The sequence below is a fragment of the Pseudopipra pipra genome, chromosome Z (assembly GCF_036250125.1).
Source record: "Pseudopipra pipra isolate bDixPip1 chromosome Z, bDixPip1.hap1, whole genome shotgun sequence".
Classification (NCBI taxonomy): Eukaryota; Metazoa; Chordata; class Aves; order Passeriformes; family Pipridae; genus Pseudopipra; species Pseudopipra pipra.
The window spans coordinates 11,835,644-11,863,413 of record NC_087581.1 but is presented as its reverse complement, the minus strand read 5'-3'; the positions used below and the strand labels follow the sequence as shown (position 1 = coordinate 11,863,413).

The 27,770-nt window shown below is 38.2% G+C and overlaps 1 long non-coding RNA gene across 1 annotated transcript; it reads right to left on the bottom strand.

The window, feature by feature from the left end:
* Window positions 1–461: 461 nt before the first annotated feature.
* On the bottom strand, window positions 462–25,939 carry LOC135406804 (uncharacterized). Its single transcript, XR_010426482.1, has 3 exons — window positions 25,368–25,939; window positions 9,500–9,601; window positions 462–921 (listed from the first exon to the last, which is right to left on the bottom strand). It is a non-coding gene; the product is annotated as an uncharacterized LOC135406804 (long non-coding RNA).
* Between the last annotated feature and the right edge of the window lie 1,831 nt (window positions 25,940–27,770).

The following is a 27,770-nucleotide window of genomic DNA, read 5'->3' as shown; positions in this document are numbered from 1 at the left end:
TCGGGATAATAGCACCATTTGCGGGTTTTCCACTGACTGAACTGTTCTCTCTCTTAGTTCCCAGACCAGTTGTTGAAGAAGCCCATTTCTTGAATCATTTGTTGTTGTTTATGCTGGCTATTCTGTAACATTTCATAAAACATTGCTTTCATTTGACATCTTTGTCCATAGTTATTTTTATGATGAAACAATGGTTTATCAGCTGTTTAATACATCCTAGTTTGTTGTTAGCATAGCAAGTAAAATAAATACAAAGAAAACCACTCATTTGTATGAAGTTCATTTAAGGAAACTAATTTATTTGGAGCAGTAAGCTAACGTGACTCTTTAAATAGACATTTACTACTATGGAATCATAATTACTGCAATCAAGACACACAAAAATCTTTTGTAAAAATAATTATAATTGAAAAGCATGCAGCTCAAAGTTGCTGCTATAATAACGACTATAATAGCAACTGTTTAGCATTTGGACATTTTTTTGGCAGGAAGGCTTTGCATTGTTTATTGTGAGAAAGAAACAGGCTCTGAGAAAACATGCAAATTTTCAGCAAAGGAAAAAGCAGCATCAGGTCTGCAAAACAGAGTGGCAGAAGGTCGTTTTTGCTCCTATCTCTGTATCCACATAGGATAGGATGATTTAACATAATTAGACTCTTTTGGAGCTTCTCTGTTTGATATACCAAGGAAGATCTCAAAATATCTGTTTCAGAGTATCCCTGGCATCCAGACACTCAGGCTGTGTGGTGGTCAGCATTTATTTTCTTGCTGTGTTTTTCATTCTGAAATTCCATTCTCTGTTAGGATCCATAGTTCACGGAACTCATTGGTAACCGGCAATTTGCTTAAAATAGGAACTGTCCTTTGATATTTATTACTCATTGTTCTTCTTGAAATATGTTCAAATGCCTGTCGTCATATCTATAGAAAAATAAAGCATTAGATAGGGTGAACAAGTGTGTTTCAAAGGAAAGATGGCGTATCACTGATATGATATATTGCTGCAATTTGTTCTGTTCAGGACTGATTTCTTCCCTCAGTTTCTGAGAGGATATGAATATTAATGTTGTACAAAAGAAATTCAGATAATTGTTAAAATTTTTTAAAAATTCAGAAAAAAATATGTTGAATCCATATTTTAAAACTGTCTTTCTGTAAAAAGGCAAAGGATTGATACACTGTACATTGTTTTTATTTAAATCTCTGTGTTGTACAGTCAAAGCTCTTCTGACATACATTATAAATGCATCTGTAGAAAGAAAACAAACAGTAGTCTTTTCATTCAGATGAAAAAGATCTGTAAATCAAATGTTTCATCCACAATTTAGTATCCTATCCCTCATTTATTGATTCATACCGTATATATCAGGTTTGCTTTTTCATGCAGTCACTCCATCCATTCTACTCCTTCTACCCTGAGGGAAGTTAGTTGAATGTCCTTGTCCCCCCTTGTCCTCTTTTCCTTGGTAGACCAACTACTCCCCGTGCTTTTGCAGGTTCACTGCCTCCTTCTCCCTTTATTTCCATTAACTTTATCTCCATTTTCGCTCCTTAGCCCACCACTGCTTTCCTTTGAGTCAGAGAAAAATTATTCGGGACAAGTCTTGTTTTCGTATGAATCAGTGAATCCAGGTTTTGAGGGAAGCTTAGACTTTGGCCCTATTTGATTCTTAGACACCTATTCCAAAACATCCCTTATTTTATGTGCTTTTTCTGGGTCTGTAATACTCTTTTTTCTCTTTGTTTTCTCATGTTGTCTTCTCCCTTCTCTTGTCCTGTTATCTTGTTCTTTTTCTTTAGATCACTCTACCTTCTTTTTCACCCCTAGCTTTTATATTTGTTCTTCTTATACCAACTCTCGGTGATTTGAGAAATGAGATTGAAGGTCTCACTCATGCTGACATGTGTCCATAGAAGAGTTTGTATCACAAATGAGTAGCCGAGAACGTCTCTATCGATACTGAATGTGTACTTGCATATTTATGCTGCAAACTGGTCAGAAATCCCTCCCTCCTTCAACTAAGAAATGCTAGAGTATGGATAATGGAAAAGATTTCCCTTTTAAACTGCAAGGATGTCAGGTTCTTCTGACATAACCCTTCTTGGGGTGTATGTGTGGAGATTCCTCCCTTGGCTGGGGACGCCCTCCAAGGTTACTCCTGGAGGTTGAGAGAAAGAGATCTCCCCACGAGCGTTGGTATGGGTAAGTTATATCAGATCTCTACTTAATAATGATTTCTTTTTGCTAACTTTAATCTAACTGCTTCAATAATTGCTTTGTTACAGTGCACTTTACTACTTTATGCTATATGATAGTCTACTAATAGATTTTAAGTGTTTATATTGTGTAGTAAATAGTTCTGATTAAGATCTTTTGTCTGATCATTTGTATAAAATGAATTATTCATTTTATATAGAGATTCTCATTTAGACAATCATTAAAACCTGCGGGACAAAAGGTGTTCAATCATACGTCTATAATTCCTTAAATTTAAACTATTAACATAATCCGAGACTAAGACTGAGTTTAGCCGCACCTAGACTCCTCTGTGAGAAGGGGTTTAGAAAGCAAGGGAGTCCTTTCTGCACCTCGAAATTCACCAGCAAGGCTTTGCTTTTTAACAACTTTGTCTAAGCCTTCCACTCCCACCCTCAACAATTGATGTAGTTGAAACAGAATGATGGCAATTTTGAGAGACAAAAAGCTTAACAGAATTTTTACCGAGGCACAATATTACTGAAAAAATCAGAAACCTGGTAAAAGAAAAAAAGTCTGGTAAGGAAAAAGCTTCTGCAACTGACTTGCCAGAGGCTACGGCTGAAGCCTTAAAGAAAGGTGATAACGAGCTCGTTAAGTCTTTTGTCCAGTTGGCTAAACCTTTGACTGAAAACTTGAGAAGCCGGTTCAACAGGTTTTTCAAAAGAGAAAGCAAATTGCATTTGCAAACTGCCTGTCTCATCGGGGAGACAGGGAGAGAAACAGTGTGTGAGATGGAGTTTTCCAGCCTCTCACAAAATCTGGAGAGGGAGACAGACTCCCGACCTGATCTCGTTTTATGACCAGGTGACTCACCTGGTGGATGAGGGGTAGGCTGAGGATGTGTCTACCTGGACTTCAGCAAAGCCTTTGACACCGTCTCCCACAGCATTCTCCTGGAAAAGCTGGCAGCCCATGGCTTGGACAGGGGCACTCTGTGCTGGGTTAGGAACTGGCTGGAGGGCCGGGCCCAGAGAGTGGTGGTGAACGGTGCTGCATCCAGTTGGCAGCTGGTCACTAGTGGTGTCCCCCAGGGATCAGTGTTGGGCCCAGTTCTGTTTAATATCTTTATTGATGATCTGGATGAGGGGATTGAGTCCACCATCAGCAAATTTGTAGATGACACCAAGTTGGGAGGAGGGTTGGTCTGCTGGAAGGCAGGAGGGCTCTGCAGAGGGACTCGGACAAGCTGGAGAGATGGTCTGATTCCAACGGGATGAGGTTCAACAAGGCCCAGTTCCGGATCCTGCACTTTGGCCACAGCAACCTCATGAAGTGCTAGAGGCTGGGGACAGAGTGGCTGGAGAGCAGCCAGGCAGAAAGGGACCTGGGAGTTTGGATTGACAGGAAGCTGAACATGAGCCAGCAGTGTGCCCAGGTGGCCAAGAAGGCCAATGGCATCCTGGCCTGGATCAGGAACAGTGTGGCCAGCAGGTCCAGGGAAGTGATTCTTGCCCTGTAATCAGCACTGGTGAGGCCACACTTCGAGTGCTGTGTCCAGTTCTGGGCCCCTCAGTTCAGGAAGGACATTGAGGTGCTGGAGCAGGTCCAGAGAAGAGCAATGAGGCTGGTGAAGGGACTGGAGCACAAGTCCTATAAGGAGAGGCTGAGGGAGCTGGGATTGTTTAGTCTGGAGAAGAGGAGGTTCAGGGGAGACCTCATCACTCTCTACAACTACCTGAAAAGAGGTTGTAGCCAGGTGGGGGTTGGTCTCTTCTCCCAGGCAAGCAGCAGTAGGACAAGAGGGCATGCCTTAAGCTGTGCCAGGGGAGGTTTAGGTTGGATATTAGGAAGAAATTTTTTACAGAGAGGGTAATCAGCCATTGGAATGGGCTGCCCAGGGAGGATGGGTTCTCCGTCCCTGGAGGATTTTAAGATGCAACTGGATGTGGCACTTAGTGCCATGGTCTAGTAACCACGGTGGTGTTGGATCAAGGGTTGGACTTGATGATCTTAGAGGTCTTTTCCAACCTGTTTGATTCTATGATTCTATGAGCATGATGTAAAAACACACTCTGAACTCTGCCTGCTTGTAAAAGCTGACCAGGGAGAGCAGGGGGAGCCCTTCTCTACTCCTCTGGTGTTAACTGGTTTCACCGAGGGGGTGCAGAAGGCAGCTTGCCTCCAGTTTTTACACTGGAAGCATCTTGTACTCTCTCAGCTCTCTCCTGTGTTGTTTGCTAATCCAGATAGAGTGAACCCCCTAATTAGAGGAATGCAGTTGCAAGATCAGTTTAGAGCTGCTTGCATGGGTGAAACACAAGTAAGATCCGGTCTTGCATAGTGAGAAATAGCAGAGCAGTTGGTAACTCATGACAAATGGGTAGTATTTCTTATGAATGAAGTGAAACACCAAATAGCCATCAGAAGAATTGCCTGGAGAGACAAACCTCTCCCGTTCAAAGACTGGAACCAACTAAGTAAACTCCTGGCACTGCTCCCAAATATGCGAGCTGGAGATGACGAATGGAAATATCTTAAAAGGCTTGCTAGAGATATAGTAGAAACTTTTCTTCTTGGTCCCTTGCAGTCACAAGCCACCTTTTCAGTCAACACAGGGTTCCAGATATCTCCTCTGAATCAGGAAACTGCAAAAGGATGTGGGATAATACCTGACAAAAAATGGATATATGTTGCTGGATGCTCTAAGCTGCTGTGTTTAGCTTGAGTAATATGTTGATTGCCTGGTAATAATCACCCTACCAAGGCCATGATGATGTTGGAGTCTTTCCCTTTGAATGTTATGGGTTTGGACCTCCTGAAAGCAAAAGCCTAAGTGAATTCTAAGGGGAATGAATTGAAATCCAGTTCCCATGTGTTCTCAGTAAGGCTTTACAAACTGCCCCTGCAGTACCACCTACTGGGGCTAGTGAATATGGAGCCTTGCCCTTTGCTACTGGTGATCAGAGATGGAATGGGAGAAGTCATCTACCATTGTATAACTTTGCTGTTTTAGCCTTGCTAATAACCTTGAATGTCCAAGTTTATCTGGACAGGAAATGATGAGCCACTCGAACTGGAAAGGACTGCTTCCAGTTCTTGTGATTACCCACACTGCTGCAAAAATCACAAGCAGAAACTCCTAGACCCACTATATGTGAATAAAGACAGCTCCAGACACAGAAGAACAGTACCATAACCAGTAAATCTATAGTAAGCCCACTGCAGATAAAACTGCAATGGAATAAAAAATTAACATTAAATGGTTTATCTTTTTGTGTTTGCAGAATTTGGTTTCTGGTATTACAACATGGTTATTTGTACCTGGGTTAGTCAACCATCCTCTCAGGACCTTGCAACTAGCAATCATAATAGCAAATATGGCTTCAAATACCCAAGGGGTAAGTAGGCAAAAAGGAAAAGAGAGTGATGTCCTTTTCCCTACAAACCACTCTAACATGCCCAAAACCCCATGGATCCACAAATAACAGAATGTGTGAGTCTGACAAAAACCATTTTATCTAATATTGAAAAGGTCCCAAAAGGGTGAGTGACTGCTCTAACTTGAGTTTGTTTACATAGTTAAAAATATTGAGAAATATTGTTAAGGTACTAGACAATTTGAAATAAGTTTTATTAATAATGATTATTGCATTTTAGTGTCTTCTAAGTTTCGTTTCACAAATTGCTACTGTTAGTTTTATTATTAGATCATCGTCAGATGGATAGTTCCCTCTTTTTAAAACAGGTCCAAGTGGGACTGAGTTTTCCCCTTCCGCAGGTGTTCCATAAGAAGATGAAGTAGCAACAAAACTGAAAACTTGCACTGTTCTTTGCTGCATCAATTGTTTGTATTCGTTTTTATCTTGCTAATTTTTCAGTGTTTATATTTGTGTATGTTTTGTCTTAATAGCTTTGCAGTATGTATGTGAGTTTTCTCCAAGCACTGCTTTGGAACGTTTGTGTCTTCTCTTGCCACAGTAAGTTAAAGAAAAAAAGATTTCTCCCTGAATTTAGCTTGGGAGTTCACACAGAGTTTCATATGGTTATGAAATCAAATTTGTATACCTCTCTGTACCTCCTCAGAGCAAAGTATAAAATGACTATACTGAAGGAAATTTATGTAGTAATAGTAAGAAATGTATGAAGTGTGACTGTGCAAAAGAAGGGAATGTTAAACTTTTGGTAGCCCTTAGAGAGAAGGGAGAAAAAGAATGACAGAGAAGCTGATGCAGCAGCTAGGAAGTTTTCTTCAGCTCTAGGCAAAGAAGGCATAAGTGGTTAAACTGACAGAAAGAATAAAAAAAAGATTTTGGGTTTGGAAGCCAATGAAAGGTTTAGTAAAGATAGAAGGTATTTAGTCCAAACTTAAGACCATGACTGGGATAATATGCTGAGTAGGTAAGAATTGCTTGAGTTTCATTATACCTTTGATTCTCTTGAAGCAACCTGATTATATGTAGTAAAATTTTTACTGAATGTTACTCTCCCATGATGCACCCTGACCATTCCCCTGAAGCCTGGTTGGTGGGAGGGATAAGAGTGGTAATCTGGGACATGTATGTTTGTTTGGGTTATGTATTTGTTTGGGTTGTGTATTTGTTTGTGTTACAACAGTATCTGGAACTGTAAAATTGCCAACTCTGAAATGTAAGGTGGCCTAGCTGCTGAAAATTGGCCTATCCTAAAAGTTGTACAAGGAGTGCAATTGCACTGGAATATCAATGGGCAATAGAGAATCTTAAATTAAGCTCACTATGCCATTTTGGAGTTCAGTTTACTAGTCCAATAAGTATCAAAAATGTTATATAAAATTGACTAATGCTTGATATGTTGATCAAGGTATATGTGAAATGCTGAACTGCACCAAAGAAGAATGCTGTATTAAGAAGCACGAGTGAAAGTGAAAGAAGTTACTGACTAAACTGTGGAACTCTTTAAATCACTGCAACTGAATGACTGGTTTTATGATCTCTTCCCCCACGATCCTGGTTTGCATCGCAACTTTCCTGCTATTTTTGAGACTCAGGGGGTAGAGAACATCCTGACCTATTCAAACTGGTAACATCACTGGTGGAATGATTTGTTTGAAATGCTCCCAACTGCCATAACACTCTGCCTTTAATGTTATATCTTGTTATTATAATACTGTTATTTTTTTGATATTCATTATGTACACATGTATGTATATGACTGTAATACCTAACCCAACATGAGAACACTAGCCACTCCAAAAAATGCATACATTGAAATAATAACACTGTTTTCTTCCTAAAATCGACAGTTAATTCCATATTAACTAATTTTTATAACAATTTTATATATAATGGTATAATGTGTCATTATAACATAACCAACAACTTTTAAACTACATGAGTTAAATAAAACAGTAAAACTTTAGAGACTGATGTATCTCAATATACTGAACAATAATATACACAAATATAGTAGTAGCTTTTATGGCGTGGAGACAAGAGGTACCTGCTCCACCACTTCATGAAAGTAATGATTGACTGTAGTCAAGGGGTGGACTGTGGCAGGAGAGCCTACCCCTGATAAGACCTAAAATCCAACACCATGCAAGCTATGAACTGCTGGGCCAGGGTGCTGTCGTGGTGATAAAGTGTGCTAAGACCATCCTGTGCTAAGACCATCCTGGCTCACCCAACTTCAAATATACATCCTGCTATTGAAACAGGATTTGACAGATAAGCTAGTGTGCTGGCTTGTAGGTCTGTGACTAGCAGTCAGTCACTTTATACTATAAAAGTTCAGTCCCCTCGCATACAGGCAGGTTCCTCTGACATAACCCTTCTTGGGGTGTATGTGTGGAGATTCCTCCCTTGGCTGGGGACGCCCTCCAAGGTTACTCCTGGAGGTTGAGAGAAAGAGATCTCCCCACGAGCGTTGATATGGATGAGTTACATCAGATCTCTACTTAATAATGATTTCTTTTTGCTAGCTTTAATCTAACTGCTTCGATAATTGCTTTGTTACAGTGCACTTTACTACTTTATGCTATATGATAGATTACTAATAGATTTTTAGTGTTTATATTGTGTAGTAAATAGTTCTGATTAAGATCTTTTGTCTGATCATTTGTATAAAATGAATTATTCATTTTATATAGAGATTCTCATTTAGACAATCATTAAAACCTGCGGGACAAAAGTTGTTCAATCATACGTCTATAATTCCTTAAATTTAAACCATTAAGATAATCCGAGACTAAGACTGAGTTTAGCCGCACCTAGACTCCTCTGTGAGAAGGGGTTTAGAAAGCAAGGGAGTCCTTTCTGTACCTCAAAACTCACCAGCAAGGCTTTGCTTTTTAATAACTTCGTCTAAGCCTTCCACTCCCAGCTGCGACAGCCTCCAAATTATTCTTCTTTGTCATTGTTATTATGTAGATTACAGTAAAAAGCCCTGTTTGACTAGGCACACAGGAGATCTTTTAACTTCCTCTTGAATTTTCTATTTTTAAAAAATTTATTTCTAAACTGCTTTCCAGAGGAAAGTTGCAGCTCTGGATTCCCAAGCACTGTTAGAATCATTCATAGTTCTATTCATTTTCCAGGTGCTTCAGGTAAGAGTTCTGGACAAGGAACATATTTAATTCCTGCAATAGGGCATCAGGTCATGATAATACAGATAAGAGTTCTGGAGAAGGAACATACTAAGTTCCTGCGGTACGGCATTAGGTCATGATAATACCTTGTCCCAGTCTCACTATCTCAGAACTGTTCTCTTAATTCTGGTGCTTTTAACACAGTACAATATAATAGGATACTCATACATCACAGATGAGGTCTCTGAGAATAAATAGCAATCTTCAAGCAGCAAGATAATCTCTGCTACAACCTGTCTCTTTTTTTTTATTTTTTTTAAATAAAAAATGAACATAAACTTTCAGTTATTTTTAATTATTTAATTATGACTTCCACCAGATGCCAAACTAACTCTGAGAGTTGGAATGTTCTGAGGTAATTTTTAGTCACCATAAAAAATAGCAGAAACTGACCATTCTTTTAGTATACATGAATCAACATCTTTCTACATTCTAATGTGTAGATTCCTTGTAGATAAAAGCTTATGACTTTAGTTGGCATTAGTACAAGTCAGCTATGTTGAAAGCTAGGTGTTTTTAAAAGGTGTCATTGTGGAGGCTTTTGTGAAAATTCTGCCTAGTAGCTGATTTTTATCTTGTTCAGAAGATATTCTTCAATCTGAGATAACATGTTAAGGTATCCACCAATTGCTTTGGATATTTCTTAAGAAAAGATCCTTTAAAAAGACTTCTACCTTCATGAATATTCTATAGATGGCCATTTGATCACATTATTTGCCAGGAACAGTTCATAGAAGAGGGGTCTTTCCTGACATCTGTATTCGCCTTTTATAAGCCTGCAAAACATTCAATTTTGTATTAAGAGTTATATGTGGCTTTTGAATGAATCCTTGACCAACAAGTGAGATTACTGGAATATAAATTGGGCTACAAAGTCATCTACAAATTGTTTAGGAACTTTCTGATTTCAAAACTCCTTGTTCCTTCGTAATTTCGACCAAATCACGAAAGGAACCAATAAGTCTCAGGTAACAATAAAAGACAAGAAGGTGCAGCTGGTAGTAGAAAGGTGGTTAGAGTTGAAGGAAGATGACCCTTTGGAAGAGCTGTGGTCTTTGGTGGTCTAAGTCATAGGATATACGAATATATCCAGAGAAGCAAAGGAGGGCTCTGCATGTTTACTTGCCCCTCTTTACCATTATCAACAGATCAAATACCTCCCGAGAAATATCTGTAAAATGCTGACACTGAGTGAGCAAAAACATGATTCTAAAACTCGACTTGAATATTCAAATAGGCTATATGTTCTAATCTTAAAACTATTCTCCTCATGGTGAGATCTTTGAAGTCTTTCACTCTCTGGACAAAAATGTTAGTTCTACCACGGGGCAGAGAAAGCAGACGCAGTTTTACTTGGAATTAATGAGAGCAGCCAGACCGGAGGAGTTTACATCCTGTCCACCTTGCTATACTAATAATATCCTTCTGTTCCTGAATTTGTTCACAAATAGCCTGGCCTTGCAGACATGAAAACATTAACTTCTCCCTGTAGGTATGCCTGCATTTTGGCACTGTAAATTCTAGTAAGACTGAAACAATAATGTTATTAGAAAAGCTTAATATTGAAATATTTTTGCCATAGATACACTAAGAAAATTTTGGGAGAGACTGTCCAAATAGCTACAGCACCACTTTTAGACCAGGTGTTCTCCTGAGTTCAGAAAAGATTTCAAACCTTTCACTTCCAGTGTGTTAATCTGTCACTGATTATATTACACATTTGAAACTTGTGGGAAAAATCTCTCAACTGCATTTTTGCAATCTCATTAATGTCATTCTGCCTTTCCTCTTTGTGCTTGCCTTTCCCTTTTGTTCACAAACATGATAATGAGTGAAATCTTCTTGGTATGAATGTACAATGACTTTTCATAGTTAAATAGTTTTGTTTTCCTATTATTCATTGTTTTCTTGATAAATATGCGCTTTGATCTTGAAGCTGCCACTCGTTCTGGTGGTGCCTGTGGATTCCTTGTGAATGAAGAGTAAAAAGTTGAGTCTCTAAGCACATGAAAATGTGAGAGTTCTGATTCAGATGAAGTATAGAAATTTGCTTTTTTTTATACTCAGAAAAACATGCATCCTCTGGGCAAATTCAGAGAAAAAAGATTACATTTCACACAGCTTGCAGTAAGAGGTATGAATTCCTTCCAAGGGCTATTGTGAAGAAATTTCATATAAAATTTAGGTGCAGGTTAACTGAAAGATTGAAACTGGATTAAAACAGTTGTCCCAGTGTTTTTCATCATTTTGATATCTTCTATAAAAATTTTTAAATGAGGCAATAAAAACAACTTTAGAAAAATATTTTTTTCCTCATATCCGTTCAAATTAAAATTCTAATTAAATTATAACAGTGAAAACAGACAGTTCAAATTATTACAATGTCTTTTGTCACAGATGTTTTATGTGAAATTTTATTCCTATAGAATGCACCTTGTCTGTAAACCACTCAATGGCAGAGAGTTGGTGATTGGAGTCTGGGAGAGCTGTTTTCCATAAATACTGCATTATAAGGGTATGCTTTGGGTTCACTTTGATAATGTACAGTGATTTGAAATACACCATAATAAGAAAAATAAAAACTGAAAAGGCACTAAGGAAAAAGTAGACATTCTTAAACTGGATTTCTCCTCATAGGATCTTTTTCAACTTGAAAAAATAGTCCCGTCAGCTGTTGTGGATTTAGAAATGTCTAATTTTTGAGGGAAAAGGCAGTAGAACCCCCACAAAGACTCTTTTATTCAGAGCATTTGCACTAGAATAATAAATATGACACGTACCTATGGCATGATATGGTCATGCTGCTTCTTATTTTTCATTCCATATTTGTGTTTACAAAGGTTGATATGTTGGCACAGTGGGAATCTTATGTTTGCCCTCCAGCCATATATACTTCTGTGTCATACAGGCAGCCACACTGGGAGCTCCCTGGTACCCTGCCAAAAACCTCAACCCTGCGATCAAAAGCAATATTTTCTTCACGGACAAGAGGTAATTCAGTCTCTGCGCGTGTTTGGTTTGCTCCTAGTGTGATGAGCAATTCAGAAAACGCTCTTTGTATTTGCATGGTGATTTCGTGGAGTCAAAAAGCTCACAGGGATTTGTGTTCCAGGTACTTGTCACTCTGACCATGGTATCTGCAAGTTCTGCATGTTCAAAAATCTATATTTGACTGTGTATATTGGGAGGTTTGGTTTCTGACTATAGGGCCAGCTTATATTAGCAGGCAACTACAGAGTTCTGGGTGTGGTGAATTGTGTGCACAAATTCAGATAGTGTAAGGGATGGATTCATTGTGCTTAGACTGACACACAGAGAGACTAAGGACAAGGAGGTTTTTTTAAAAGAAAAAAAAGAAAGGTACCTTCATTTGTATATGGATTTAATGTCTGATGACAAATGTTGAAGAGCCTCAGTAAACTAAGCCCAGCCTGATGAAGCCTTGTTGGGATAGCCTAATAATGGTGGGAGATAAAGCATTTCTGAGAATCCAGACAGCACATAGGTCCCCAGGGAGGGTTGGGCCTTTTGTGTCTTCTAAGCACAGAAAAGAGACAGACTGTGCCCTGAAGGGCTTTCTGTCTGAAGACACAGAATAAGGTAGGTTTTACCAAGCAAATAATTTTTTGGGGGAATTGGCTCTGCTGTCGCATTTGTAAGGAATGCACTCTCTTTCTTTTCCTCTGAGCCTGGAGATGGGGAGGAAGCAACTATAAAAGGAATACAGGGATGGGAAACGGCCACAAAATCTTTATAGCTGGAAATTTGCCAGGAGCTTGAGGCCTTACGAAGGGATTTGGTGGAAGATAAAGATATGTCTGATTATTTATTGCAGTTTTAAGAGACAGATTCTTCAAACCACAGTATCATGATAGAAGGAATTTTAATTGTGTTTAGGATTTTGGTGATAAAAGGAAAAAAGAAGAGAATATAAAGTTCTTATAGCAACAGGTATTATTTATGATGTCATTACTTTCTCATTTTCTTTTACTGCAAATTAGCCTGGGCGCACACTGCTTTGAACTGTCAGAATTTATTCAGGAACCAGATACACATGTAAGTTTCCCACTGAATCCTGTGAATTTGACTCAGTTTGACTGACATATTTTAGGAGGTGCTTGTAGAAAAGCTCTGCTGGCAGGAAAGAAAGTGTGGTAAACACCACAAGGGGTGCACCAGTGAGTAGCCAAAGATGAACAGCAGTTGCAGGGATTTGAACTGGCACAGCTGCAGCCAGAAAGGATGCATAGCCCATGTGTGCCCTAAAATATATTCTGCTACTATAGGGGCAGGCACCTCTGGTGGAGCATGCCAGGTCAGCAGGGAACATGAGCAAAAAGAAACAGCAAAAGAGCAGAACAATCTCATCGCCTGCCCAGTGGTTCAAATGACAAAGCTTGGCTCAGATGTAAACTGATCCTGTCCCTTTCTCTTCCAGGTAGGGTTCAGTATCTTCGTATAGTCATATAGTCTAAAAAGCTGGGGGGATCTGGCTGGCATTTGTACTGTGCAAGAATTTAAGATCATGTGGTAAATGATCTTTTCTGGATTCTGCTATGTTAAACAAGTAGAATAAAGTACACCCTCCCTGTTTTTTGGAGAGATATATTTCAAGTACAGTTTACCAATCTATGAGACTCAACAGGGTTGGAGATAAATGGAGTGCTAATAACTTTTTTTTAACTCTTTGGATTTTTGATGTCTTTTTTATATGATGGAGAAAGTACTTTTCTGCAGTATTTGCGACATTGTCTTTTATTTTTAGTATTAAAAATAATTTCATTTTCTTTTGCTTGGCTCCTGCTCTACAAATACAGTAACTTTTACGTTTTATGATGGTGATTGTAAAAAATGCATGTAAAGTGTCCTCATCTTTGTTAAGCAGTCACAGTTGAGTGTCATCATTCTTTCTTTTTTCACAGCTGTGACTTTTGGACAGCTGCAGACCATTTTTTGGTTCTATGATAGGTTTGCACACCATCTCCACCTGCATTAGCCTCCAGGGCTGACTGTAAAATGCTTATATACAGCAATTAAGCAGGCAGGGCATGCAAAAGCCTCAATAATAAACTCTGCTGACCTTTCTGGATGGTGCATCTTTGATCATTTTATCTTGATTTTCTCAACAGCTCTTTTTCTCAGGGTTGTTTTTTCTTGGCTTTTCTCTTGGCAGAACAGCTGCTTCTCTCTGACCATTGGGTATAGCCTTATTTTATTTATTCTTGCCTTTAACTTTTGTAAGGCAGCCAGATACATGGGGATGGGTGTTATATAACAAATACAATAAATAAATAAAGCCCAATTTGCAACGTTTTTGCTGTGCACAGTGAAAGCTGTGGTCATGGAGAAAGGAGTTCGTTACACAAAAATGCCCTGTTTGATCCTGTTGGGGCAAATGGCTAAAAAAAATAGGAGGGGTAGTTTGAACACTAAATGTGAAAGCTGAAAAGCAAAATTAACAGAAAATCAATTGGTTTAGGAACAACTGCTAGACTTGTTGAGTGATTTTGTTAAAAAAATAAATTCGAAACCTAGAATGTCTCTTTAGGACAAACAAGTCACTGAATTTAGATTTAAATTCTTAATCCTTCCAAAATTTAAAATGGTTGAAACTCAGGTTGCTGCTGGCACTGGCCACTGAGAAGCAATGCCAGAGTCTCAGTGTTCTGTGGAAAGTTGATTATGCAGAGCCAAAAGACTGATCAAGGATTCACGCACTGCAAGCAGTCACTGAGTTTATTGAAACACTAGGATAGATTTTATAGTGTTTAGAACTTTAAAAGGGTTTGAAAGAGGAGGTCAGCAGGGTCTGTTTTTGCAGTAGGCTCTAGGGCTTGAGAAGAGGCCTTTGCTAGTGTTGCCAGACTTTCCAGATGCTTTTAAAGACTAAAGGCTATTTCTTCCCAGCTTTCACCTCTACAATAATTCTCTTGCCCTTTCCCCTACCATTTCCCATTTTGCCCTTTCATTAGTCCCTCTTTCTTTCTTCCCATGTCATTACTCCTCCTTGCTCCTTCTCATTACATCTTGTCCCTTGAACCATTTCTTCCTATTGCACTGTTTAGTCTTTAGGATCAAATACCATTTGTATTATTTTTCCCTTAGGAACTAAGAACTAAGTTGCCATCTTGAACAGAGGATGTTTCCTAAGGTGGAAGGTAAACTATAAGGGACGCATAATTGTTTTGTTTGAAATTGAAATAAGGGAGGCCCGATGATACATTTAAGCATACAGACCAAACAGAGCCTTTGTTGTTGATGGCCTTGTAACTCAGTGTCAGTGCATAGATATCTTTGTCTCTGTTAGGAGTAGTATATTTTCACAGATATGTTACTGGGCCCTTGCAGAAGGCAAACCACATTAGCACGATAACTTTAGAGTGTAGCCAGTAGGCTGAGGGAGCCTATTTTTCTCCTTTTCTTGGCACTCGTTGTACCTCAGTTTGACTACTGTGTCAAGTCTTGGACTTCCAAGTACAAGAAAGACATTGACTGGAACTAGTCAGGGAGCTGTGAAACTGATCATGGGGCTGGAGCATATGGGACAGATGAAGAGGAAACTGAGGTTGTTCTGCCTTTAAAAGAGAAGACAAAAAGAGGCAGATCTTACTGCCGTCCTGGGGGGAGGGGGGGAACAGTTTTCCCCCTGCAGTTATAAAATGGTAAAATCCCAGGAGGCGGTGACCCTTGAAGTTTTGAAATTTTACCCAATGAGCGCTTCTGCAAAATATAAACATATCACACTCAGAACGGAAGAGAAGGTAGTTGTAGTTTGGTTGTAGAAGAAGTAGCCATGTTGTGAAAGCCACAAGGAGTGAGGACAGGAGCCCCCTGGGGGGCTCTGGCCCCCCAGCCCCCAGCTGGGGCTGCAGGGACTTGGAACAGTGTTAAGCTGGACTATGTATCTGTAGCTATAAGCCGGGGGATGTTTCTCCACTGTGAGCCGCAGCAAGAGATACGGAAAAGCGGCGTCAGAACTGCACTGACCGAAGAAATGATGGCAGAGAGCCAGGAGAGATAAGACCAGGCAGCAACAACCGGCAGGCAGCACACAGAGAGAACTCCTGGAAGGAGAGAGAGAGAGAGCCGAGAGAGAGAGAGCAGCAGAGAGAGTAAACCTAAGCTCTACAGACAGAGTTTTGGGGTAAGAACTGAAACTAAAACCCCCAAACTCCTTGGAGACCCTTCACGTCCTAGAAGGGAGGGGTGAAGTGCAGGATGCACTACAGAGAGGAGCTGGAAAGCTCCGAGAAGAATGCGGAGAGGGTGACTTTGGCCCCCTCGCTGCTTGAGACAGAGCACAGGAGTTCTGGTAGAACTCTTGAGGCAAAGGCTTCCAACTGAAAGCTGCCTGAGATGTTCTGACTCAGGGATGAATCCCCTGAGGAAGGGACCTTCATGGGGGTCTTACACCCCATGATATGACCGTAGTGAAGCGAGTTTTGTCCCTGCTATGCAGTACATGGAAGAGAAGACCCTTGCTTGAAGACGACGGGCCACGAGGTCTTGGTACCCCCTCGTGTGTACTGGCAGAGATCCAGTCACAGCTGCTGCATGCATGAGAAGAAGAAAGCCTGCTACCTTAGAAACTGCTGCTCTGAGAGTGAAAAGGATCTTTCCTTCTTCCCTCCTGGACTTTTATTTGGAGGGGAGAAGAGATTTGATCCATTGTAAATACTTATGTCATGGTAGAGATAGCTAAGATTGTGTATAATGTATTGTAGTATTTATTTGTACAGTCATTATAATATATATTCCCTTTCCACCATTTTGAGTCTCGTGTGGTTGTCTGGAAACCATCTCACATTGGGTTGAGATGTGGGAGGGGGCTTAGACTAGGGAATTGGATTTTGGGGCTCTCAAACCATGACACGTCTTCAAACATTTCAGATGTGGGAGGATGTAGAAGATGGACACAGACTCTTCTCAGAGGTGCACAGTGGAAGAACAAGAGGGCAGTGGACACAAGTTGGAAGAAGGGACTTCACATGAGAGTATTTTTTATAACTCAAGGGTGATAGACTTTGGAAGGGAAGACTAGAGAGGTTGCGGACTCCTCATCAGTGGAGGAGATATTCAAAATTTAACTGTATGAGGTCCTGTGTAGCAAGGCCTTTAATCACACAAATCTGTAACTCTCTTGACATACTGTTGACCTTGCACAATGTCATTGTGTTGAGTGCATTACCTTGAAAGACATAGTAAGATGTAATTTTGGCAACAGGATGCTGCAGATAAAAACCACGAGCCAGCTAATAGTAAAAGGGATCAAAACTGTCTTGAACTACTGAATTTGTTTATGTTTTGCTGAAGTGAATGTAATGCTATTTAAACTTGGCCTGAGATGTGCATTGTCATAAAACAGACTCTGTCTTGAATTACAGTGGGGCAGACTGAGACATTAGGGTGTACCCCACAGGAAATGTGTTTGTGCTGGAAGTCAATTTCTTGCACAGCCACGCAGTCCTTTTGGGAAATATGAAAAGCAACAATACAAGGAATATATGAAGCAAAGCCTTCATTGCTAAGACAGGGAGTAAACATACTGAGATCATCCAGGACACTGGTGTGTTAGTTCTTGCATTCCAGATGTTCATTTCTCCACCAATATAACTGTAAGTCAGTCACTATAACAGTATTTCTTCACTGTGTTAGTAAATTTAAACCAATGCAAGTATATGATGAAGAAAATTAGTAAGTGAGTTTGGATATGAGGTATCAAAGAAGAGGTTTGGAGTAGGACATGTAATTCATAAACATCAGAATTGGGTTTGCATAATTAAAAATGTATACAGAGACAAATCTAAATATACACTGAACTGATGCTCTGAACAAGACGAGTTTCAACAGGATTTAATTAGAAAACTTTTGTGACCGTATTTCCTTTATGGTTCCTGTAAAATATTTATCTTTAGGAGATGGAATTAGAGAGAGTGTTCTATTCTGGTTTTGTAATTGTATAAACTTATACTTTATTATGGAACAACTCAAGAATTCTTAAGTCTGATCTTATGAATAAAAGCTAGGAAACTAGTCATGCCAGCTACAGGAATAATTTGGTGTTAAGATATCATAATTCAGTGGGTTAGAAGGAATTCAAATTACTGGGTAAATACGAGATAAGAATGAGGTTTATGCTACATAAACCCTCAGGACAAATTCTTCTCTTCACTCAGAATTTCCATCTCAGAGCAAATATTAGCTCCACTTTCTCTACTGCAGAGCACACCTCTTTTCCCCTCTCCCCCAACCTTTTTCCCTTTCTTTGGATGTAAGGCACAGGGATGCCTTGCTGTGGGTTCCAAGCGGCCTTAGGTGAGAGGTGAACAGCTGACAGTGCATCTGGAATGCAGAGCATGTCAAGTTTAGACAGGGAAATAATTTTGGTTTAAAATGTTTGATACTACAGATGTTACTTATCACAAGTATAAGCCTTCAAATTCTGCATAAATTAGTCTTTGAGTGCCTAAATTCTACTTTTGATTTTGCCAAAGATGGTGACTAAGAACAGAAGAGATTTAAATATGTTTTACTAGCCTTGCCCCAACATTATTAAGGCTACAATTCTTTTCCTGCAGCCACACTTAGAGTCATGACAGATGCAAAAAAGAAAACAGGGCTTATTTAATTAAGCTCATCCTACTATGCTGCTTCTTCTTCTGAAGGGGTAATATGTGAAGTCATAGATACTGTGACTTTTGTATTTGCATAACATGATTAAAATATTAAGTCTCTACACACTGTAATTCTACTTAGACATAAATTGTTTCAGTTGAGGGATGTGTGAAAAAGCAGGAAATGCCCTTACTAGAAATCATATTCTCAGTGAAATTTGGAGAATCTTGAACAAATAATTCTTTTCCTGTTTTTCCTTTGGTCAGAAGTTTTCCTCTAGCAACATGAAAAACAGGTTCTTTTATCTTGCATTTGTTAGCACTTGGATGTCTCTAAAGGCTCCTAACAATAAGTAGGCAATGGACTGAATGCCTTAAAACCCGGAGAAACTTTTTAGGACTGACTAACGTTGCATATTAAGTTCAGAAATGGAGGGAAAATGAAAAAGATGATGCTATTGTGTACTATCAAGGCATTCGTGTATCCAAATTAAAGTAAGAGCCCAAAGAACAGGAAGATAAGATCATAGCTATACTGCATGGAGTGGACAGAGCCTAAAAAAAAATCCATTTAAATATATCTTGCATTTAGACAGACTGTATCTCTAGACAGAACAAACATTAAAACATTATGGAAAGCAATGCAAAGTGAATTCATTTTATAGAAGGAGCTTTTATCTTTGCAAGATTAACTGCATATACATTTAAAAACGTCTGATTTCTTGTTTCCACATGATTTTGTCATTACCTCATTTACCTTCTGATGAACAGCAGAATGCTTTATGCAGATATCTTTACTGACTCTGTGAAGACCAAAATACTCCAAAATAAATGTTTCATTTGCTTTTGTTTCACAATTGTCTTTCATGTGTGATGTAAGACCAAAACTAAAAAAAAAAAAAAACCACCAAAAATCTCACAGACATAGAACACAATCAGCATTTTCCAATGACAAGGAAAGTGTTCAAACCACTGGACTGCCATGCCAAAAATAAAACTACCAGTCCTTACTTACTTTATTTTACACTATTAGGAGAAAACAATGACCTGTGTGTCAGCACTCAAATTCATGACTTTGTTTTTTCTGTTAACAGCTGATGTGATCTAGCCTCTTCATCAAACAGTTCTGACCATTCAGCAGCTAGTCCAACCTGTCTCTGCTTTGTTCCCCATGTCCTGCCCTCCCCTCACTTCTCTGACTCCCATTGTACTCCACGTGCTTTGCATAAGTGAGTGGATGCAGAGACAGTGGTAAGATCTAATGGGAATGCAGCTTTTCTCTCCTCATGATGTTAGTTTAAGTTAGCTTAGCTTCATGGCCCAGATCACTGAAGTGCCAAAGAAGAACCATGGCAAATGCAAGGGAAGCAGCAAACACTGACAGGGCCAAGGAGAGAGCTGTTCTGCCTGTTAGCAGCATTCAGCTATTAGGTGCTCTTAGCTGTACCATTATACCATATCCTTAAGCTGCAGCTCCTTGATTTCTGTAAGCTTTTGCTCAAGTTGCTGCCCAGAGTCTTATTTGCCAGAATGAATTCTAGCCAAGCTAAACAGTTGGCCAGTCCGAGAGACAGATCTGACTGAGAATTAACTCGTGACATCAAAAACAAAATTGCAAATTTTCAGCTCAGTCACCTCCTTGATTGGGAAGTGTCTCCTCAGGCAAAGCTAAAGTATCAGTGGTAAGTGAGGTCTGGGCTCTGAAGTTTCACAACTGCAGCTCTTGGACAGGCAAGGGACAGAATTCTGGGATTTTTTACTTTAGTATTTCTGACCACCTGGATTAAATATTGCCTTCTTAGTAGACTGGCTGCTACCCAGATGTAACTCCCTCCAATTCACTGTATAGGGAATTTATCAGCACCTTGGATTTTTACGTATAGGCACTGACGCATTAAGCATCTCAATACCAAGCTCATTTTTTGGATCTCGTCTGCTGAATAAGATTAGAATACAACTCAGCAAAGATTGCAGAAAGTATCTCAAAGATTTAGTGACTTACTTTATTGAGGGCAAAGCAGTGGAGAAAAGGAATGGAATATTTCTGTTTCATTACTTTTGTCTGTAAAGAAATTCAGATAACTTGTATCATGTCAGCTCAGACCTGATGCCACTTAAAGATGTTTTTCAGACTACAGTTCTTGAAATAAGCCTACGTTTTGGAACAATGCTAACTGATACCAGAATGTGGCATCATCTGATACAATACAGTCTTTATACATAATATATTAAAAAAACTATTTGATTTTCCTTGCTAAATATATTATTTACTCAATTAGATTTTTTTGGTTGATTTGTTTACTAACAGCATTTTATAATTCTATGTGGAATAAATTGCTTCCATGAGTCTTGGACATAAATCCTGAATTTAGACTCCTATTTACAAAGATACTAATATAAAAATTACCAAATTTGGTGTAATTAACTTTCACCTGCATTGTATGTAAATTAAGCATTCCAAAAACCTGGATATAAAGAGATGGATTTTCCCTTTCATACCAGCACTCCTTGGAAAGTTATCTTACTGATGTGAAGATGAAAGATATGCTACTGTATTTGCCACTGGTAGTTATTGATAGGAAACAATATGGGCATAACAACTGTTCAGAGGCAGAAGGTGGACAGTAACAACTGTCTTCTCTGTCTGCCTTTTGCACCATGATGGAATCAATTCTGTCACAGGTACTTTCCCAATTTCAGTTATTATTTTGCCCACTGATGTCTTGTCTTCCTGGGGTTAATGTCAAGTATTACAAAACAACAGGTTCTTTTATTTTATGAGAGTTTCTAAAAGGCGGAAAGACACAAACTTTCTTTTGAGAGCATTGCAATGTGTGTATTTAGGGGTGGTGGTTATCTTACTAATGCAACTAAAATATATCAAAGTAGTAGATGGGGGTTGAACCATGAAAATAATATATTAACAAAACAGGCATTCTTCATAGTTGCATACAGTACTTCTAGAAACAGCTCTGTGATACTCCTGTGCTGCTTGTTCTGCAAGCCAGAGAGAGATTTACTGAAAATGGTTATGAGAAGAAAATAAGTTGCCACTTCTTGGTTTTCTGTTTGGCAGATCAAAAAACCTCCACTGTATTTGTATCAAAGAGAGATCATAAATTGCTAACTCTCTGGGAGAGAGTTTCAGAGTTTATGTGGTATCCCTGCTGTCACACTGATGTTTAAGAACCTCTGGTCTACTCACCTAAAGGTCTCCCTTTCATGTATTACAGCCTACCTTTTAAGCATTACAAAAGACTTGCCCATGCAGGCAGCTGAAGTATCTCATTACCTCAGGACACCCTTAAGATGTTCACAGAGATACTGTGTGCTCTCAGAAGCCTTCCAGTTATCGTGTGGTGCCCTGTCCTCAAACTGTCTTCTTACTCAGACTTAATCTGCACCCTTCACTTCTTCAGTTAGGATTTCTGCAAAGATAACTTAGTAAGGGTGTTGACCACCTTTGGGAAAGTTCACCACTTCTACCTAATGTATAAAAATCTAAAGCCAGCAATACCTATTTCGGTTGAAAAATCTTCATTACAAGCAACAGACAGAGCCCACTAAGAGCTGTCAATTTTTTAAATGAGGAGAATAGCATTTTCCACCCTGTGAGCTGGAATTTAATTTGAAACTTAAATTGAAACTTAGAACATTTATAAATTTGGTCATGCTGGTAACTGTTCATTATATGAACAAAAATAACATATACAGGTTGTTTTGAGCCTTCTGAGACTGAATGCAGTAGTGATGAAATATTCCTGTGATAGATTAGGTTTCTATGACTTTTAAATTAGGATTTAAGATAGCATGATGTGTCTCATAGAGCATTTCTGAACTAAAAGGCCATGCTTTTAATTCACACTTGCCATGGCTAGGAGCAAGCATAAGGTGATATCATGCTTTTGCTCTCAACTGCAGTTCGTTACACTATATGCACTAAGTCAAGTGTCTGATATTTTACTTTTTCTGTATCTCAGTCTTCCCTCTTCAAAATGTTTGCCCAGCTCATTAGAGTGCTTGTACAAGAGTTCTTTGAAACTAAATACACTAAGAATTATCTGGTACTTATGACTTGAATGATTCATATAACTTGTAAAAACAGTGATGGTGGCTGATTTTAAATTAAGGTCTATTAAAAGAAGCTTTCTTTTGTCATAAATATGGTGAGAATTAAGAAGAGCTCTGCAAAAGTGGGAAACTTAACCTCATGGGGTAAATTAGGATAGTCTGATTCTTTCTGTTAGCTTTCTTCTGCTTAATCAGTGTTGTGCCTTAACTCATTGAGTGAGAAAGGGGAATGGAATCTGGTCCTGCAACAAGTGAGATGAAGTAAAAATGTTTTATCTTCCTGCAGTTTCATGCAAGATGTGCTTTCTTTGATTCCTTTTCTCTTCTCTTTTCTTTTCATTTCTTTTATCTTTTCTTTTCTAGTGTCAGTTTATTAAGTGTTGCTGTAGCTGTCAGTGTTGTCATAGTAATGGTAAACAAATTAATTATGTGACCAAAAGTTGAAAGAGGTAGAGCATACAAACAGCAACCTTCTGGATAGTTCCTGTCACTACCAGAGAGTGAAGAAAGCATTTTAAAAAACCCCCAAAACCAGGAGTGTTTATGTGCCTTAAGTGGCACATAAAAATGATAAATAGAGGTTTCCATTAAAGTATCAGGATTCAGTTACAAGTGATGGGTCTCGGTCATTGTGGTACAGTCAAAACTGCCATCATTGCACAGATCCCCCATGCTTTTTGCTATTGCCTTTTTCTGGGATTACATTCAGGTTTGTAATGTGTCAGTGCACAGGGAAAAATAATATTTATTAGAACCTACTTCATGGTTTTGCTCTTCATTTTTGCTCTGTGACAGGGTAGCATAGGCCCTTGAATGATATTGCTTTCATGAATGATATTTCCAAATTTTTTATCTCTTCCTAGGCATTCTGAAGTTCACATTTAGAAGCTGCAATTTTTATTAATACAAAAACCTGTTAAAAAGGTCTAGCATTTTCTTGGTCGTTTAGCTGCACTTCACACCTGGTGTTTTATTATATGAAAGACATAATGTGCTATAATAACTTTTAGCATGAAACAAGCAGTGTTCAGCTGAATCAAAAAAAAAAACCTAACCCAATCAATTACAAGAGATCACCTTAAAACATTCAGACACAATGCATCCTCTCACAGCTTCCTGACCTGCTGGGGCTGGAGGAGATCTGCACTCACTTTGGATAGCCTTTGTGGAATGGAAGAGCTGTGTGATCCGGGCAATCCTCCTTGTGGATTCTTGCACTTGCTTTACCAGCAAAAATGCAAAGTATGTCTGCATGGTAATGTGTTTTAAAAGGAACCACAAATCATTGTACTATGCCAGGAACAAGAGCTACCACTTTCAGAATTAAATGCCATCAATAACAGGGAAGCTACCTCTAACATTTTCACAAATCTGAATATTAAGATCAAATGCTAGTGCTACATATGGACATTGGTTCTGTCTCAGATTTTTTCCTACTGCTTAAATGAAGATCTTAAATATGAAGTTTTTAAGGGGAAAAGCCATATGGCTGACGTTGCACAGAAATTTGCAGAATACTACAGTGAAGTTACAGTTGAAAAAGTCAGGACTTAAATGGGAGGCATGCTCTGACTTGTCAGTACTAATAGTTTTATGAAGAGAAATTTGGAGAATTCAAATGCAGGTAAAACTTTCCACAGCTAGTTCTATCTGAGAGACTTTTGAAACCTTAATGAATTTAATTTTGAAACCAAGATCTCAGAAAAAGCCCAGTTATTTAAAAGAGAAACTGCCACATGAAAATCATCAGTTTTAATAAGGTGAAACAGATGTAGTTCTATAAAAATAATGTCAAAAAAAGTAAACACAAGGATAAGACTTATCTGTTTTTTTCAACTCTATTTTTTGGTCTAATAAAGACCAACTTCCTCTTTTTACATACCTTGCTTGCTCATTTTTTCATCCATTTATAGCCAAGCTTTCAAGGCCTCTTACAAGAATATAAAATTCTGTAAAACTTTCGCATCAAAGTGGTGCCCAAAATGCACACCTGTGACTTACTTATACTCAATACAACACATAAAAGTATAATCTCTGACTACTTACGTAAACTAATAGTCAGTAGGTGTAAATTATTGATTTTCTATTGCTGGAGGACACAAATTCTGCTAACTCTTGTCACTATTGTTCATTTCCTAAAATGTTAGTGAAGCAAAGTTTACTGGAGGATATCCCCACCCTTCTGTTGGTATTTGTTGTACTTCAGAGCATAAAAGGAAGATACATACTTTTCTTATTTTTCTCTTTACTTCTGCCTGACTTTTATGGGTTTCCAGTTGTGTTTAGAAGCTGTAGGCAACCCTGCTTTATTGGCTGAATTCCTGCAGTAATTTTATATAATATGTTAGTCTGTCGTAGAGGAGCTTTGACTGTATGTTTAGGTTTGTTCTCAAACTTCACAGTCCACTACTAAATTAGATGGCAGAGGAATGCAGCCTTGCACGAAAAAAATATAACAAAATGTGAAGCAGATAATAATATTGAAGGTGGTTTTTATATTTTTCATGAAGCACTGCTTGCTTGGACAGGCACATGAAACATATTTTTGATCTTTCATCACAAAAATTCTGAAAAAAAGACAGTAATGAGAGGATTCATATCAGTTTATTTTTTTCCCAGTATATGTCCCAGAATAGCCATGAAGCTTGCTAAAATCATTTGTGTAGAGCAGATATCCATCCAGAAATGATTCCACGTGAGTTTGTCTACCGACCAATAATAAAACCATTCTAGTGAAGAAATATTAGAAGGATGTGGAATATCAGTGAAATCTGTAATTTTATAAACACCTAAGCAGTTAATATCTGAAACCACAAACAAGTCTGTTACTATCTTATCATTCATAGGTAATTCTTACAGGAAATGCTTGAATTGTGTTGTGTTTTTTGCTGTAGGTTCTTCATGTACCTGGTCAGAAATATTGTGTTCTCAAATGGAAAAAAGTCTTCTTGATCTGCAGAAAGAACACAGCATGTTAATCATGTTAATCCAAAGCATTTCATGAAATAAATCTAAATTTAACTGTAATCTGAATCTGCAATTGAATCTGAATCTGGAATGAGGTTTAATGTTATTTGTAGTTTCTCATTTGATTTAAAGGAACAGTTTATGTGCGTTCAGACGAAAGTACATTCGGCGAATTTATAGAATGGCATGAAAAATGCTTAAGGCAAGGGTGGTGGTTTTGACATCTTTTAAGAGATGGAATGGAGGAAACCTAGTGATTGAATTACAATATTTTGATTTATATTTTGGTTTCAGATGTGATCCTGAGGGAGCATACCTGCACAGTAGCCAACTACTTGAAACCTGCAACAAAGCCACAGCTGTGTCTTTATAGAATTTATAGCTTCCAGTTGCAGTAAAGGGTATGGAATGTTTCTGTTTTATTCACTGATTTGTTGGGCCACACTTTCACGTACACTGTCCATGGATTAGTGTCAACCTGGTGGAAAGAATTAGGCAAGAGAATGGACTGCAAATTACTTATAACCAAAGTGATACTTCATTTCTTTTGTCCAGATTAGGTAAAATCAAGACACCAAAGCAAAATGCTAAAACTAAAAATAGTAAGAAAATGTATTATGGAAGATGTTCACAACCTGAAGAATGACAATATGCTAAAATGAATAAATATTCATAAATTAACATTCATACAAAGAGATAATACAGCTTTGTTTTATATTCTGCTATAGAGGTTAATATTACTCATTTCACTGCTGAAGCATGCAGTGTTTTATTCTACAAGTCAGACATGAAAGCAGATTACTTCTAGAAAAAGGTACGTGGAACTAAATAAAGAGTTTTGACATCTCAACAGTGGAAAAACATATAAAAAGAGTTTTCCTGGAATGTTAGGAAGTTAAGTTCAGTTAAACCCAGGTCTACTAGAAGGCAACATTATCTATGGAAATCTGGAAATTTTTTTTTGGGCCCTCATTTTCAATTCTTAAGGCCAAGAGTGATGTCAGGGAACACGAGTACAGTGAAAAAGTATATGTGTGTTGCAGGCATTATCCAGATTATCATAAACATTTTCCTAAGGTTTCAAATTTTTAGGCATGTCTTTTCAGACTGTCTAATGTTTTTCATCCCCCATCCAGAATCCTCTCTCCTATTAGAGTCTGAAAAGAAGGTGCTGTCACCTCAGTTTGTCGAATACTCACTTACTGTACAGCTGCTTGGATGGACTGTACTGTAAAAGGATATATTAAAGCAAATGTTTATTTACACTTACCTGCATCTCTATAAGGGTGTCTAAATTAGCAAGAGTTTTGTGTGTAAGCTGGTTCTCCAAAACTTAGATTTTACTCTCTATTACTAATATCAGTTACAATAACAAATACCTTGTTCCTGTATAGAGATTCCCATCTGCAGATTTGAAAGTATTTCACAAAGTAACTCAATATCTTTTCCTTATTTTACAGGTGGAGAAACCATAGTGATGACGTGAGGTAGGACCTAGGGTTGATTATTTCTTAGCATTTCTGTATGTTATCTACCATAGGTGGCTTCAGTTATTTTATGTCACAAATATTTTGCTGTGCAAACTGAAGAACAACTTTCAACTTAGCAAATATTACAAATAGTATTTATACAGAGCGGAGAATTATGGAAACAAGGCATTCCTCTTTTAAAATTATTATATCAGTAAATAGAGAGTAAGAGGGTGTGTATGCTTACAGTGCTGGTGAGCTACCTTTGGTGCTAAATTGAGTAAAAATTTAGATGTATGTGTGGGGTAGTGAAAGGATGGGACTGAAACAGAGATCTCTAGAGAGCTTAGCTCCCTTCCTGTTTCTTTGTAACGTGTGTTTATCCAAGTTACACTGCATTTTTGGGATCTCTGGAATGATAATGAACAGATTTTAAATCATATGTCAGTTAATACTTTGAATACACAGCATAACCAAAATTTAAATTTGAATTTTTGTTAAATAAAGATGCTTTGTTTGAGTTGAGCCTTTCAAACCGAATAATCAAAGAACCACACAGATACAGAAAGGACTAGATATCTATGGAATTGTTAACCTCTAAAACTCTCATAACCCAGAAGTTAATGGAATTCTTTGAAACTTCTTAAGTTGCTACCCCCTGATTAAAGACATCCCTACAGAATTTCAGATGTCTAGTATGGAGGTACAGGCTTTTCAATAAGAAAAATTGAGTATTACATAGCTTTTAAGCTATAACATTCTTGTATGTCTATAAATAGCTTGTTTTTTTCTGAAATAGAAGCTATACCTATAATACAAATAAT